Here is an 18,108-nt window from a genome sequence, read left to right as displayed (position 1 = left end):
ATGTTTAGACTGCATTCACCTGCATACACAAGACCTCGTCACACATCTCGGAGTACACGAGCTGGTGGTCGCACGTCTAGTGACAGGCAGGACTGGTAAACCCAGAAGGCTGCTGTCGACATCCACGGGTGTGGGCGCCATGCTGGTTGAACCGCTGGTCTCCTCAGTCACGCTGTGAGACTGGCGGTGGAGGGAAATGGTGTTCTCTGTCGATGTTCCTGGACGTCAAGATGTCCCGTTTTCTAAAAAATATTCATCGGAGGTTTCGAGTCTGGGCCGGTGATGCCCTGCGAAGGCATCTGGTTGTTATGTTTTTTGCATCGATAACGTACTGGAGTCGGACTTTGACCATTGTTCTCCACAAATGAACCAGGTACCCAGTGCTGACGACCTTTGGAAAAAAAATAAGATCAGACATACTGGAGGAAATATTGGTAATTTGAATGCTAGGGAGAGGAGTGGAGAGTGGTAGAACGGACAACAGAAAACTATGAGCAATGCAGCCGGCTGTAGAGTTTCTCGAGCATTCTAGATTCTTCTTGTTGGGAGGAGTTTCAGGAGGCCAAGAAGAAAGTGAGTACTTGCAAGAGTGTAGTGATGGTCCAAATTTTCTACCTGCTCCTTGAACATGCAGACGAATCTCTTCTTTAGTCCATTAGAAGCGGTGTGGAATGGTGCCATGTGAACCAGCGTGATGCCATTCTCCAAAATAAATCTGCCAAATTCTGCCGATGTGAATTATGGGTCGTTGCCTGTTATGGTGGTTTCTGGAAGTGCTTCAATTGCAAAAAATTTAGATAAATCCTGGATTGTTTCGTTTTCTTATGTAGGGGCCATTCGCAAAGCACCGCTCCATGTGTACATTACGACTAACGAAGAGTAGCCCCTGTGAGTGACGCTACCATTGGCGCATATATTTGACGACACCTCTCCAGAAGATGTGCTGGTGAGCCAGCTGCTTGGTGAGGACTATTCCCCAACGACATTGATGAAGGAGCATCAAGACGCGGCGTCAGAGAGCTCGTGGAATGACGACTCTGGTGTGACTGTTGTCTCCTTGAAGCAATACGACACGGTTCAGAGTAGATAGCTCTTGCCGACGATACCAATATGTTCACTTTTCTGTGTTTTAGGATCTTGTAGTCTGCTAGCCAATGTTTTACTAATACCAAATGACAGTGATTTCTGGTGACTGGCTAGCAATGAACGCTACATCCAAGGGCATTCAGGTCACTGTCTCCTCTGCCTGGGTATCCACATGAAAGTAGACCTGAGGCACAGTGTCGAAGTCCTGTCTCAGTGGAGTTTTTGATAAGATATCTGTGTTTGCATGTTGAGCCGTGGGCCAATACTGGACATCATAGTAGTATTCTGAAAGTGACAGCACCCATCGCTGGAGGCACCATGCCATCCAGGTTGCAGTATTAGAATCGAAATTAAAAAGTGATAAGAGAGGTTTATGATCTATTAATAATTTTTATCGTGTTCAACACATATAACAGTGAAATTCCTTCAACAGAAAAATGATATAAAGGTCTTCTTTCTCGATTGGATTGTAATTTTGCTGCGCCTATGTTACTCTCAGGAAATAAGGGCGACTGCGCGTTCAACACATCAGCTATATGGGAAAGGACTGCTCTCAGCCTGTAGTTAGACGCGTCTGCCGCCTCTGTTAGAGGCTTGGAAGGATCTGAGAAAAGTTGTATGGAGAAGAGGTTGGATAAGATAGCAGAAAACCTTGCCGCATACAGGTGCTGAGTTTCATTCAACGTTCTTGTGCAGGATCTGATGGAGTATCTCAGGAATTGCTGCTGCATGAAGTATGAATTTTCTATAATTGTTCGCTGAACATGGATCCTATTTGTTTAATATCTGTTGTGGCCAGGAGTTACTCTCTATTTTGTGGATTGAGCTGTATTCCTGGTGTGCTGAACACATGACACAGATATTACAGCAATGTCACAAAGAAGGAACGTTTTTCTTTGCATTTTAAATTCACCCACTGCAGCATGCGAAACAAAGGTTAAAAGTCGCTGGCGAGATCTTGTATATTCTTCCCAGTAACAGTGATATAATCCAAGTAATTTGTCGTTCCTGACACATCCCACTTAAAGTACTCTGCCGAGGTGAAGCCGACTGTTCCGGAAAAGGTCACATGTTGTATTGATGAGCAAAACGTCTTTCTTGTGAGCCATCATCGCTTGCAGTTTGCGGATATGCATCGCAGAAATCAGTTTTTGTGAAAAACTATCCTCCAGCAAGGCACTTCCTGGTATCTTCCACCATAGATGAATGGAAGTCATTGATGACAGGTAGGGCATTGATAGCAGCCTCGCAATCTCCACAGTTCCTTAGCGATCCATTTGTGTGCTTCACAATTACTAAGGGAGTGTCCCACTGACTTTGGGAAAGGGGCTCATGATGACTTTGTCCTGCACGCACTGCAGCTGGAGTCGAAATTTATCACGCAGCCCAAAAGAAAAATTGCACGCCTTAGAAAATCTGGGTGTCCCTAATGGAAGTAATGTGAGATGTATTTGAAATCTTTTACGGCGTAAAATCAAGCGCCGGCACGTCAGTCGGGAACGATAGAGAAGAAATGCCTGTGAGAAGAAGTCAGCAAATCACACGCTGACCAGACCTCCCTCCAGGACGACGACGCGACAGCAGCGGCCCCTATGATCACGGCCCAGTTCAATAGTAGCTCCAAGACTACTCACTTATATAGCAGCGAGTTATGATTGTATATACTGAATAAGTTCGTTTATTTCGTATGTTACCCGTTGCTTGAGACACATTTGTGTAAGCGCCAGAACGCAGCATGTCATTCCCAATGGAGAGAAGTCTTCCGAAGTAAGAATGATTTCAGGTGTGCCGCAGGGGAGTGTCATAGGACAGTTGCTATTCACAATATACATAAATGACCTTGTGGATGACATCGGAAGTTCACTGAGGCTTTTTGCAGATGATGCTGTGGTGTATCGAGAGGTTGTAACAATGGAAATTGTACTCAAATGCAGGAGGACCTGCAGCGAATTGACGCATGGTGCAGGGAATGGCAATTCAATCTCAATGTAGACAAGTGTAATGTGCTGCGAATACATAGAAAGATAGATCCCTTATCATTTAGCTACAAAATAGCAGGTCAGCAACTGGAAGCAGTTAATTCCATAAATTATCTGGGAGTACGCATTAGGAGTGATTTAAAATGGAATGATCATATAAAGCTGATCGTCGGTAAAGCATATGCCAGACTGAGATTCATTGGAAGAATCCTAAGGAATTGCAATCCGAAAACAAAGGAAGTAGGTTACAGTACGCTTGTTCGCCCACTGCTTGAATACTGCTCAGCAGTGTGGGATCCGTACCAGATAGGGTTGATAGAAGAGACAGAGAAGATCCAACGGAGAGCAGCGCGCTTCGTTACAGGATCATTTAGTAATCGCGAAAGCGTTACGGAGATGATAGATAAACTCCAGTGGAAGACTCTGCAGGAGAGACGCTCAGTAGCTCGTTACGGGCTTTTGTTGAAGTTCGAGGACATACCTTCACCGAAGAGTCAAGCAGTATATTGCTCCCTCCTACGTATATCTCGCGAAGAGACCATGAGGATAAAATCAGAGAGATTAGAGCCCACACAGAAGCATACCGACAATCCTTCTTTCCACGAACAATACGAGACTGAAATAGAAGGGAGAACCGATAGAGGTACTCAGGGTACCCTCCGCCACACATCGTCAGGTGGCTTGCGGAGTATGGATGTAAATGTAGATGTAGAAGTAGAAGTAAAGTATTGTCTCTTTTCATTTTGTAATAAAATTCATTTATACGATTTGTTTGAATTGTTTGCCTAGCTAACCGAGTGCATAGGATTCCTAGACTCCTCGTATTTGACGACAAGTATAGAGACATAAGAAAATACAATAATGCTGGCTGGCAGATGTTAAATAACCAAGGCGTACTTTGAACAAAATTCCTGCAAATATACTGTCACAAATGGTTGGATTCAGTTAGTAGAAATTTAGACTTACAACTCAGGGGCATTAAAGACATCCAAAACCAAATGTTTGTGGCTCAGATTGCATTGAGGATGAGGATGTGGACCGTTGATGAATTTGTCTGGTACTGGACCCGGGAGTTAAACGGACTGTTGACCTCGAAGGTATTGTTACTGTAGAGGAGGAGAGCCAAGACAGCGATATGTTTCCCAATCGACCATGTTTGTTGAGGATCCGGTACCTATTTATACCACCAGAGAGAAGGTGTTGATAGCTAGAATCGAAGTTAATAGCCTGTGAGGGATGGGAGGATAGTCTGGATAGGCAGGACATCAGGAGCATAAACAAGGGCCATATCATCAGAACCAAAGTACTGATGGTCCAAGTGAGTATAATCAACGTTCATTTTCACAAATGAGTGGCAGAATTCAGCTTTGAATCCAGTTTTTCCACAGGCAGTGTATTTCTCAAGACGAAAGTAGCATTGCTGACGCTGATGTTTTACAAAACAGTTACTGCAGGAGGGAAACTGCCGAGGATATCGTCTGCCCATAGCGTCTTTGCCAATAGCCAGTGACTCGAGGCAGGGAGGAGGCTGAGTTCGGTGAGCTGGGCAGGCAACAGTCACCTGCAACGCTGCTGAAGTCCTGATACACTGTTCAGAAGCCTTGATGAGGGGAAGATACGTCTGTGACGACTGATCAGTTATTGTGAGGAGGTCGTTCTGGAGCCATTCGTCCTAATAGTGGGTGAGAATTATTTCCTTAAGCAGTTATGATGCTTAAGATTGATTGTACTGCAGGCTTGTACCTTGAAAACAGCAGTCTCTCGAAAGGCCCTGTACTCTGCCTATTCAGTCCCTACATGATTGCCGATTTTCTTTATGGCATCTGAGAAACTAGTGATGGGTGGCCAAACTATGCTGCTGAGAGTCAAAGAGATCCCATAAAAATGCCTTTAAACGTTCACAAATGAGGGCATATGGTTCGATCTCTGGATCGATCTGCTGCAGCAGGTGGTACACTTAGAGAGCCGCGTATGATAAAAAGAATGCACACTACTGTACTTCATCTTTAACGCCATTTGCCCTGACGTGCTGCTCAAGGTGGGCCACGCCGTTAGCCTCTGGCTCTATCCTGTTCCCAGGTAGCTAGATTGACAGGAACGCCGTCCAGAGTCATTTCATTGAGTCAGTGCAAGACTGGCGGTTCCAAAGTTCTAGCAGCGTCGCGATGATACCAGCTATTCTGTCTAAAACCAAATCTTGAACCTGATGGATCCTACATTAGTCCGAGCATACGATCTGAAATGAAGAAAAATTTCGGTTCACACGTTATTGGAAAACACAACCGTCAACCTGAGAACTCATGCGTTGAGACAGAGTCCATTAGAAACAAACCCCTCATAGCCAAATGATGCATACCGTACCAGTGGAGCTGTTCAGAAATTGAAACCCAAGTAGAATAAGAATAGTCAGTTTATTTAAATAAATATAATATCTGATTTCCTTCTTTGAGTTTTATTTGCCCAACAAAACAGGAAGTTCGCTTTCTAATCTGAGTCTTAGAAAAGACACTCATAACGTATGCTTTATTGGCAAAAGGCCTAACAGAATAACGAAAGCCAAAACTCTGGATTAATTACGAATTTAAATTTAAATAAGACGACACGGCTATGGCCCAAAGATCATTTTCCACAACTGTCCACACTGGAGAGGCCACATCACAGTTTAGCTCGAAGATGATTGCTGGATGCTCCACGAAGAAAAGAGTACCGACACAGAAATTGTGTGTCTGAGATCCACTTGACCGACGATTTCAAAAGAGTGTCTGAACTGAAGAAGTGCGAGTGCAGTCGGGGCATTGGCCCAGAGAGATCGTCCAGAAGAACTAGTTATGTACCACCAGGCGCCAGCCTAAATACGCTGTAGGGATCAGGATACTGCCGTAACTACTGGCGCACATCTGGCCCTGCGGAAGTAAGTAGGTTTGCGAGCAGGGAAATCTGTCGTGGTGAGCCTGCTATCTCCTGCTGACCAAGCTTTCTGTCAGTGTCTCTGTGCTGGTGCTTGATGACGCGATCCCTACATGCAGTAGCGTAGGCCTCCCGCGATACGATATTGTTATGCGGGAGGATGAAAAGCCTCGGCATAGCAGAAATAGCATACTTCATGCCTCCACGAGACTGAGAATTTGTCTAATTTCGTGACAGAACAAGAAACTGGTGGTGGTGGTGGTGGTGGTTAGTGTTTAACGTCCCGTCGACAACGAGGTCATTAGAGACGGAGCGCAAGCTCGGGTTAGGGAAGGATTGGGAAGGAAATCGGCCGTGCCCTTTCAAAGGAACCATCCCGGCATTTGCCTGAAACGATTTAGGGAAATCACGGAAAACCTAAATCAGGATGGCTGGAGACGGGATTGAACCGTCGTCCTCCCGAATGCGAGTCCAGTGTGCTAACCACTGCGCAAGAAACTGGAATTGGTATGAAAGACAGGAGTGCGAAAATCACCACACCATCAGCTTAGCAGCTCATGCATCCAATGCAAAAACAGACATAATGTCTTATGGGATAACAGCAATCAGTGATTTTATAATGTTACTTTAAATCCGTCTTGATTGCAAATTTTTTATTATTCATATGACCGGTTTCGGTTCATTCAGAACCATCTTCAGATCTGTAAAAATAATTATACTAATTTACTATTTCACGAAAGCAAATCTTTTTCATCCTATCTAATCAACATCAAATGCACCAGAACGTACCTGATATTTCAGTTACAGGAGTAACCCGTCCAATTCAGCAACTTTCACGAAAGTCACATAAAATTGGTTGGCAGAGTGCACGTCATTTATATTAATTATAACACTATTACCAACAGGTGACGTCTGGTACATTTGTTACATTCCATTTGCACATACTGTATTCAGTAGATCTTTTTTATATTAAAAATATTTAATTAAAATATGTAGATGTCAAAGCTAAAATCTGTACTTGTCAGGATTAAAAAACAGTAAAATTATCATTTTTATACGATCTAAAAGGCATAGGGCGATTTATATATCTATGGTGCTGGTGTGAACTTGTTTTCTTCTACGGTCTGCTTCCGTAGTTCCCGCCACTTTGGTGTTGTGCCGCGGTCCGCTCAGTCGTCTGCTGTCCATCGCCGCGGGCAAGAGGGCCGCACAGGAGGGCCCCGTCAACGACGCCAGGCGTTGCACGCGTCTTCCGGCTTCTCCACCGCGCACCATCTCTCATCCCTCGGCCTGGATCTCCATACGCAACAGTTGTCATCTTAGTAGGTCGTCATAAATGCTAAAATAGGCGTTATGATTGAATTCGCTTTGTTCGTTGAGGATTAAATCCGGATCTTTATTTTTGTGGGTGTATATTTCGATCTCTTCTAAAATGTTAAGAAACCGTCCCTTGTGAGCTCTATACAGGATGTCTAAGTTGTTTTCCATATTCGTGACTGAGTGCTTTGTCGCAGCCATATGCGCCCCAAAAGCTGTTTTATTTTGAGAGTAGGTGTGCTCCCTGAATCTGGTTTCAAAGTTCCTACCAGTCTGCCCTATATATTGTGTACAGCAGTCATTACATTTGATTTTATATACACCTGAATCCTGAAATTTATTCCTACTATTACATATTCTATGCCGGAGCTTCAATTTTAACGTGTTATTTGTTCGGAACCCTATTTTAACGTCGGATTTACGAAAGCATCTTTCAATTTTGTCTGCAATTCTTCCATTGTAAGTGAGAGCTACATATTTTTTCTTGTTGTTCCTCTTAACTGCTACTTGCCTTCTTCTGTTTGTTCCATTTGCCTCTTCTTTATCTTCCTATAAATATTCATCACCTGCTTACACATATATCCGTTCGCTACGGCCACTTGTTTTAAAATCACGTAAGGCTATCGTCACAAATGCAGATAAGGGCGGCATTATGGTTTTAATACACGATACAGACTATATAGCGAAAACTGAAAAGTTCTTTATGGAAAACGGAATAGTAGAAGTCAAGAAAGATCCAACCAAGAAATTTCAAACAGAAATATGGAAACAAATAGATAACAGTGTGTTTCTATTCACAGAGGGGGAAAAGTTTGAACTGAAAGTAATGAATCCGCGAATCCCCGAATTACGATCACAAATAAAGCTTCATAAAGTTGAAAAATCGATTCGCCCAATCGTTAATAACACCAGCAGCCCAAGTTATAAATTAAATAAAGAGCTAAATAACAGATTGAAGGCGGCATATACATATCGTCGGACTTTCAACATTAGCAACAGCTTCGAATTTGCCGAGCAAATTAAAGACGTACTTATACCTCAGAATGCGTCACTAGCTTCATTGGATGTCACCAATCTGTACACAAACATTCCCGTAAAAGAGACGATTGAGATCATTAAGAACAATCTCATCACTCATGGTAAATTGGCACTGGGAGAAGTGATTGAACTAGTGGAAATGTTGGAACAAGTCTTGTCGTTCAATTACTTTACTTTCAATGGTAAAATTTATCAACAGAAAGACGGGCTGGCAATGGGGAACAGTTTAGCTGGGACGCTGGCTGACATTTTTGTAAATCACTTAGAAAACAAATTCTTTGATGAAAATCCTAATATCGCTGAGAAAATTGTATATTACAGGAGATATGTGGACGACTCCATTTTATTATACAAAGGAGATAAAAATGATATCGAAAACTTAGCACAAAAAATGAGCTCTCAACACCCGATAATTAGATTCACAATGGAATTTGAAGAAAACAACCGTATGGATTACTTAGATTTAACACTAATAGAGAAAAATGGGAAGCATGAATTTAGCATATTCAGAAAACCCACGTATACAGATCTAGTTATCAACGAGCGCTCTTGTCACCCACCGCGATACAAATGGGCATATTTTACTTCGATGGTATACAGGCTACTATGATTGCCACTAAGCCAACACGAAGTAGAAAAGGAGTAAGTTTTTTAAAACAAGTGGCCGTAGCGAACGGATATACGTATAAGCAGGTGATGAATATTTATAGGAAGATAAAGAAGAGGCAAATGGAACAAACAGAAGAAGGCAAGTAGCAGTTAAGAGGAACAACAAGAAAAAATATGTAGCTCTCACTTACAATGGAAGAATTGCAGACAAAATTGAAAGATGCTTTCGTAAATCCGACGTTAAAATAGGGTTCCGAACAAATAACACGTTAAAATTGAAGCTCCGGAATAGAATATGTAATAGTAGGAATAAATTTCAGGATTCAGGTGTATATAAAATCAAATGTAATGACTGCTGTAAACAATACATAGGGCAGACCGGTAGGAACTTTGAAACCAGATTCAGGGAGCACACCTACTCTCAAAATAAAACAGCTTTTGGGGCGCATATGGCTGCGACAAAGCACTCAGTCACGAATATGGAAAACAACTTAGACATCCTGCATAGAGCTCACAAGGGACGGTTTCTTAACATTTTAGAAGAGATCGAAATATACACCCACAAAAATAAAGATCCGGATTTAATCCCCAACGAACAAAGCGAATTCAATCATAACGCCTATTTTAGCATTTATGACGACCTACTAAGATGACAACTGTTGCGTATGGAGATCCAGGCCGAGGGATGAGAGATGGTGCGCGGTGGAGAAGCCGGAAGACGCGTGCAACGTCTGGCGTCGTTGACGGGGCCCTCCTGTGCGGCCCTCTTGCCCGCGGCGATGGACAGCAGACGACTGAGCGGACCGCGGCACAACACCAAAGTGGCGGGAACCACGGAAGCAGACCGTAGAAGAAAACAAGTTCACACCAGCACCATAGATATATAAATCGCCCTATGCCTTTTAGATCGTATAAAAATGATAATTTTACTGTTTTTTAATCCTGACAAGTACAGATTTTAGCTTTGACATCTACATATTTTAATTAAATATTTTTAATATAAAAAAGATCTACTGAATACAGTATGTGCAAATGGAATGTAACAAATGTACCAGACGCCACCTGTCGGTAATAGTGTTATAATTAATATAAATGACGTGCACTCTGCCAACCAATTTTATGTGACTTTCGTGAAAGTTGCTGAATTGGACGGGTTACTCCTGTAACTGAAATATCAGGTACGTTCTGGTACATTTGATGTTGATTAGATAGGATGAAAAAGATTTGTTTTCGTGAAATAGTAGATTAGTATAATTATTTTTACAGATCTGAAGATGGTTCTGAATGAACCGAAACTGGTCATATGAATAATAAAAAATTTGCAATCAAGACGGATTTAAAGTAACATCATGCATCCCAGTTTCTGACAAGAATAATATGCAGACGAATGGGAAAGAACACTGAGGATGTGTTGGATGACGAACAGTCCGGCACTACGTAAGATAAAGCACGAGAGAGGCAGTCCTCACGTTGCAGTTCATAATGGAAGCGAGACTGAAGAAAAATCAACACTTTACTAAGGTTTTGCTGACCTGGAAAAAGCGTTCAACAACCTCAAATGATGGGAGATCTGGAAAATTCTGGGTGAAATAGGAGTAAGGTCCTAGTAAAAACTGACAATATGCAAGAAGTACAAGAACGAAGAGGGAACAATACGACAGGAACATCAAGAAATACGTTCTCACGGATGTAGTATTTCGGAGCCACAGGTTAAAACATACATCGAAGAAGCAATGGAAATAAAAGAAATGTTCAGGAATGGGATTAAAATTCAGGGTGGAAAGATATCAGTCATAAGATTCGACGATGACATTGCTATCTTCAGTGAAGGAAAGGTGAAGAAGAACTACAGGATCTACTGAACCAAATGATCAGTCAAATGAGTACAGAGTATGGGTTGAGAGTAAACCGAAGAGACTAAAGTAATGAGAACTAGCAGAAATAAGGATGGAGGGAAATTTTGTATCAAAATGAGTGATCACATAGTGATGAAGTTAAGGAATCCTCACGACGAACGAACAAAGGAGGATATAAAAAGCAGAAGAGCACAGGGGAAGAGCATATTCTTGGACAAAAGAAGTCTATTACTAGTAAACATAGATCTTAATTTAAGGAAGAACTTCCTGAGAATGAACATATGGAGCATTGTATTGTATGGTGATCAACCTCTGACTGCGGGATAAACGGAATAGAAGAGAATCGAAGCATTTGAGATGCATGCTGCAGAAGAATGTTGAAAATGAGGTAGAGTGATAAGGAATAAGGAAGTTCTCCGGAAAATCGGAGAAGGAAGGAACATATGGAAATCACCCACAAGAAGAAGCGACAAGACGAAAGGACATGTGTCAAGGCGTCGGGTATTAACGTCCACGGTACTAGGTGATGATGATTGGTATGTGGGGCGCCCAACTGCGCGGTTATCAGTGCCCGTACAAATTCCCAACCTTTGCTCACTTCAATCTCGCCACTGTCATTAATGATGATGAAACGATGAAGACAACACAAACACCCAGTCATCTTGAGGAAGGTGAAGATCCCTGACCCCTCCGGGAATTGAACTCGGGATCTCGAGCTCGGGAAGCGAGAACTCGACCGCGAGACTATGAGCTGCCGACACGGTACTAGAGGGAACTATGCACGTTAAAAACTGTATAGGAATATAGAGTGTAATACATCTAACAAATAATTGAGGAAGTAGGTTGCAATTGCTACTCTGAGATGAAGAGATTTACACAATAGAGTAATCCGTGACGGGCAATATCAAACCTGTCAGAAAAGTGATGACGAAAAAAGGTTCTGTTTATTATTGTTAAAAGAATCCGCACACCCTCTGATATTTGGAACTCTACTGATACTCGATGGACGTCAGGTTGGTGTTGATTAGATTTACATTTATTATAACGCTTCAAGTATCCTACCTTGTCTTTCTCTATATCCGATTGTCATATCTCTCACATCACCCCCACCCACACACACACACAGTCACACACACACACACACACACACACACACACACACACACACACACATTTCCTATACTCCACAAATTTACGCAGAAAGTCAAAATTAAATGAAAAGTTTTGGAAGCTTTGATTACTGTTTGTATTCTGTATCGAAAGCGGCAGTCGAAAAAAACCAGTGCTGTGAGGGTTGTCCCTCGCCATGCATAACGAACTGTACAGTATTACGGCAGTGCCGACCATGTATAGTCACGTGATGCAATGTTCGTTTTGTGCGAATATAAAATATGAAAAAACGGAGGACGGCCGTTGTGGCTTGTAACGTAAACGTGACTGACGTAATTTGATGTTTTTCTTCTTTTGGTATAAATATTAAACAGGATCCGAAACATATTTTAATTTCATATCAGTGTGTATGTTTTTCGGTGGGTTCATCATATTTATTGTGGTGGAGTTAATGAGTCCCAGAAATCCATGTACAGTCTGCTGACTACATTTGTTTCGGAATTGGCAATCAGCGAACGCTCATGTTGTTACCCGCTACAATAGTATTAGTGGGTGTTAATTACTGTTAGTACTGAAAATTCAGAAAAGAATTCCTTCTGTGCAAGCACTCAGCAGTTCATTGCTTTTGCTGATGGTTTCAGAGCAACGTTTACAGTTTATAAAAAAACGCAAACCAAGCAGGTGTCTATATTGTACAATGGTGAATAACGACAGAAGAAAAAAGAATAACAAAATAAACGAATGGTTTGAGGAGGCATAAGCTCTATCAATGTTATTGCCCTCGTAATACGGTACAACGTTAGAATCTATTCACTTATGAAGAAGAAAACGAAACGCTGAATGTGGTGAAAACGAGAAATCATGAAGAGACACGCATATGTAGAACACGTTTCTTCCAGCTACGCAGCAATTTACGTCATTTATAGATAATTGCACATAGTCAGTCAATACAGGGCTAAATATTCTGTATATCGAAACAGAAATAATCTGGCAAGGACCAAGGAAGTGGTTGGCAGGGGTAAACACATAATTTGGGGGCCATTGCTTATAGTATATTAACATCGCAAATATCAGACACACGCTATGCTGTAACTCAAGCTTTTATAGCAGTCGTTACTAACACGATTTTTTTTTTTGGGTCTACAACTTCGTAACATTACAGTACGGCATTTTAAGTAAATAATTTGCGTAATTTAACGTGAAATATTTTCTACGGTTACTTTAGACAAATAAGTAGATGTAACAAAGGAATCTAAGCTCAGAGGCTCGAACACACAAGATTATGACGAAAAACACTCAGACAAAATTACTAACATAGACGGCCAATAAATAAATATACTCATATAAAGGTATTGAAAACTGAGTTTATAAGAAATAATAATAACCTATCCTGATTTCACAATCAGGACGTTATCTCAAACTGTATTCCTGGCATTGTTCGTTACATTAAATTAAATGCCTTATGGTATCGTTAGTTTTAAAATCTCACGGTGTGCAGTTAGTGTTTTTCATCCACGAAAGCTGGCCCATTTACTTACCAATATGAAAGATCTGCGTCGTTTCTGGATGCGTGGAGTGTAAGTGAGTGTAATGGATGCATGTATAGTGTAGTGTGAATCCCTGAGCTGGTACATTGCCTGCTCCTCTGGAATAGCGCCAAAGGGCCGCAATGCTAAACGTCCCTCCCCCTCTGACGGACGGAACACAGTCAACAGTGTCGCATGCGCTAACTTCGCGAGACACTGCGGAAAGGTTTGTAGTTTAATACAGGACACTGTATAGCATAACCTCCGGAAAAAAGAAGTGACTTCTTGCTTCTGAAGTCTTAGCTGACGGACGCATGTAAATCACGGTCTGTAATTAACACAATTATCTGCAGCGTTATTATAATTTTTTTTAAATATATATCCAAATAATTACTGTAAAGTGTTTTTTTTGTTAGTTTCAAGAAAGTAACTTCCCTATCCATGATTTATTTATGTAATAATTAAATGTTGCCCTAGCCATTTTGTGTAAGCGCACTGTTGAAGCGACGCCGTTAACGGTAAAATGATGAAAAATTTTTAATAGTCATTTAATTCTGAAATTATTGAAGTGATTACTCTCAATAAATACGAAACGGCATCTTGTAATATTTTCCAATTCAATTTTTAGGCCAGAGGTACAGTTTTATAAAAAAAAATTTTCTATAAACATATACGTTGCCACTTCACATATGCAGCTATACTGAAGTCTGAAGCCTCACAAAAAAGAAATTAATTAGCATTGTGTTCAATTGCCTTATAGCGTAACATTAAAGGAAGATCATTGTTCATCCATCGTGAGTAAGACGGATGTCTTCACGTTGGAATACGTATGGATTTCTGGCTATAGCGCCCTGAGAAAAATTAGTCGTGCCTTTTAACAAACATAAAAGAGAATTTCTATCAAAACGTTTCATTCCATATTTATCATAATAATACGTTTCATTCACTTTTCAAAAAGTTACGCGATAACCGACACAGTGATAGGTGATCAGAAACTATATGACACCACCTCTCCACACGTTGCAGACCAAGTGAAAATTTCATCGGCCACATCGATTACGTGAAACTCAACCAGTACTTTCCTCAAATGACATCTTGAAATCCATGAATCAAAGCAGTCAGGTAGATGGAGTACTTCTCTATTTGCGAAAAGTATTTGACTTACTACCGAATCTAAGCTTATTATCAAAAGTATGACTATGAAGTATGAAGCGAAATTTGTGACTACAGCGGGCTTTTTTATAGGGAGGACGCATCAGGTTATCTTGGACGGAGAATCGTCGACAAACGCAGAAGTAATTTCGGGTGTGCCCCTGGGATGTATGTTGGAATCTTTTCTATTCGTGTTGTACATTAGTAAGATTCAGACAGTGTAACAGTAACCGCAGAGCTACTGGTAAACCTTTCGGGATGTGAGGTCGTCACCCAAGAAACTCTTCTGTTCCTGTTGTTTCGTCCAGGACTGCGCTGCACATTCTGAGAGTCGCTCCTCCACTGAGTATTGCCGACTGACAGGTCGGACGTCCGAGAGCGACATAAGCTCTGAAGGAGAGGGGGCATGGTCAGAGTAACACGTGATGAGCAGAGATAATCCTTGAAACTTCCTGGCAGTTTCATATCAGCGCACACTCCGCTGCAGAGTGAAAATCTCATTCTAGAGATAATCCTTGTCAGCCATAAGATTTAACTATCGATTGTCGTCCTGTCAAAGATAAAACTGTCTATCGATTCTGCAGAGCTACTGGCCATATGTCGCTAAATTTCATTGCCTCCTCTTGCTTTTAAAATTATACTGATGCTTATAATTTCAGTGGCTTCTCTACATTGTTGCCGTTGTTGTGCTCTTCAGTCCTGAGACTGGTTTGATGCAGCTCTCCATGCTACTCTACGCTGTGCAAGCTGCTTCATCTCCCAGTACGTACTGCAGCCTACATCCTTCTGAATCTGCTTAGTGTATTCACCTCTTGGTCTCGTGGTCTTCAGTCCTGAGAGTGGTTTGATGCAGCTCTCCATGCTACGCCATCCTGTGCAAGCTGCTTCATTTCCCAGTGCGTACTGCAGCCTACATCCTTCTGAATCTCCTTATTGTATTCATCTCTAGGTCTCCCTCTACGGTTTTTACCCTCCATGCTGCCCTGTAATACTAAATTGATGATTCCTTGATGCCTACCAACCGATCTCGTCTTCTAGTCAAGTTGCGCCACAAACTCCTCTTCTCCCCAATTCTATTCAATACCTCCTCATTTGTTATGTGATCTACGGATCTAATCTTTAGCATTTTTCTGTAGTACCACATTTCGAAACCTTCTATTCTCTTCTTGTCCAAACTATTAATCGTCCATGCTTCACTTCCATACATGGCTACACTCCATACAAATACTTTCAGAAACGACTTCCTGACAAATCTATACTCGATGTTAACAAATATCTCTTCTTCAGAAACGCTTTCCTTGCCATTGCCAGTCTATATTTTATATCCTCTCTACTTCGACCATCATCAGTTATTTTGCTCCCCAAACTGCAAAACTCCTTTACTACTTTAAGTGCCTCATTTCCTAATCTAATTCCCTCAACATCACCCGACTTAATTCGACTACATTCCATTATCCTCGTTTGCTTTTGTTGATGTTCATCTTATAGCCTCCTTTCAAGACACTGTCCATTCCGTTCAACTGCTCTTCCAAGTCCTTTGCTGTCTCTGACAGAATAACAATGTCATCGGCGAACTTTAGAGTTTTAATGTCTTCTCCATGGATTTTAATACCTACTCCGAATTTTTCTTTTGTTTCCTTTACTGCTTGCTCAATATACCGATTGAATAACATCGGGGAGAGGCTACAACGCTGTCTCACTCCCTTCCCAGCCACTGCTTCCCTTTCATGTCCCTCGACTCTTATAACTGCCATCTGATTTCTGTACAAATTGTAAATAGCCTTTCGCTCCCTGTATTTTACCTCTGCCACGTTCAGAATTTGAAAGAGGGTATTCCAGTCAACACTGTCAAAAGCTTTCTCTAAGTCTACAAATTCTAGAAACGTAGGTTTGCCTTTTGTTAATCTATCTTCTAAGATAAGCCGTAGGGTCGGTATTGCGTCACGTGTTCCAATATTTCTACGGAATCCAAATTGATCTTACCCGAGGTCGGCTCCTACCAGTTTTTCCATTCGTCTGTAAAGAATGCGCGTCAGTATTTTGCAGCCGTGACTTATTAAACTGATAGTTCGGTAATTTTTACATCTGTCAACACCTGCTTTCTTTGATGTTGGAATTATTATATTCTTCTTGAAGTCGGAAGGTATTTCGCCTGTCTCATACATTTTGCTCACCAGATGGTAGAGTTTTATCAGGACTGGCTCTCCCAAGGCTGTCAGTAGTTCTAATGGAATGTTGTCTACTCCCGGGGCCTTATTTCGACTTAGGTCGTTCAGTGCTCTGTCGAACCCTTTTTGCCGGATTCATTTACTGCATTTTTATATTTTCTCCTTTCATCAATTAAATTCAATATTTCTCCTCTACACAGTCGTGAACAATAATGTGACGTTGTCAGGAAACAACGAAGTGAAGTTTTCTGAAACAGAAATTTTATCTACAACGTCAAATTATTATCCACGACTATGTGAAGAAGCCACTGAAATTTATAAGCATCACGATAATTTTAACAGGAATGAGGAAGCAATGAATCTTAGCGACATATGGACAGTAGCTCTGCAGAACATCCATGAACTTCACAGTGCTTTGCAGAGTGTAGTTGTAGAAGCAGACTTGTACCACCGTACTGCGAGTCGTGCCATACAGGCGTAAGTAAGCGACGTCGTACGCGGAGGAAGGTCAATTATTACAATTGCGATGGCTGGGACACAGCACAGTATCCCAAGAGAAGTAGCATGCAAGCTGCAAGCAGAGCCACAGCTGTGCGGTGGAATCCAAGACCAAGACCATATTAAACTGCCTAAACTTCCACTTGATAGCCGAAACGTTCGTCGCAATTAATCTCACAGTCGCGGCCAATTGACAGCGTTGATGAAGAAAGCCTGCTACCTGCCTTGTAGCACAGAAGTTTAGCAGTTTCACTCGGTTATTTCCTGCCCAACTGCTCAACCGCCGCCCTCAGACTGGTGCCATTCTTCTCGTTAGTGGCTGACTCTCAGTGCACTGCCGCCGAATACAAACTCTCCGGTCGCGTGCTGTACTGATGGCTGGGTTGTTCCACTGAGACCAGGCGGTGCCCAATTATGACGATAGCAGTGCACTGATTGTGCGCCAAACGGGAATTTAAAATGTACCGGGAGATCCGGCATTATTTAAATCATTATGCACCCCGGTACGTCTTTCACAGTCGATGCAGTGAAATGATTTAGACATCCGCCAGGATAGCCGAGAGCTCTAATGCGCTGCTTCCTGGACTCGGGTAGGCGCGCCGGCCCCGGATCTAATCCACCCGGCGGATTAACGACGACGGCCGGTGTGCCGGCGAGCCTGGATGTGGTGTTTAGGCGGTTTTCCACATCCTCCTAGGTGACTACTGGTCTGGTCTCCAAGTCCCGCCTCAGTTACACGACTCGCAGACATGTGAAACACTTCCACACTATTTCACGATTTATACTAGATGCAGACAGCTGGGATACACCAATTCCGTCCCAGGGGGTATGGGGTGGGCTCAGGAAGGGCATGCGGCCATCC

The sequence above is a fragment of the Schistocerca americana genome, chromosome 5, assembly GCF_021461395.2.
Source record: "Schistocerca americana isolate TAMUIC-IGC-003095 chromosome 5, iqSchAmer2.1, whole genome shotgun sequence".
Classification (NCBI taxonomy): domain Eukaryota; kingdom Metazoa; phylum Arthropoda; class Insecta; order Orthoptera; family Acrididae; genus Schistocerca; species Schistocerca americana.
Note: the sequence above shows the minus strand (reverse complement) of the source record.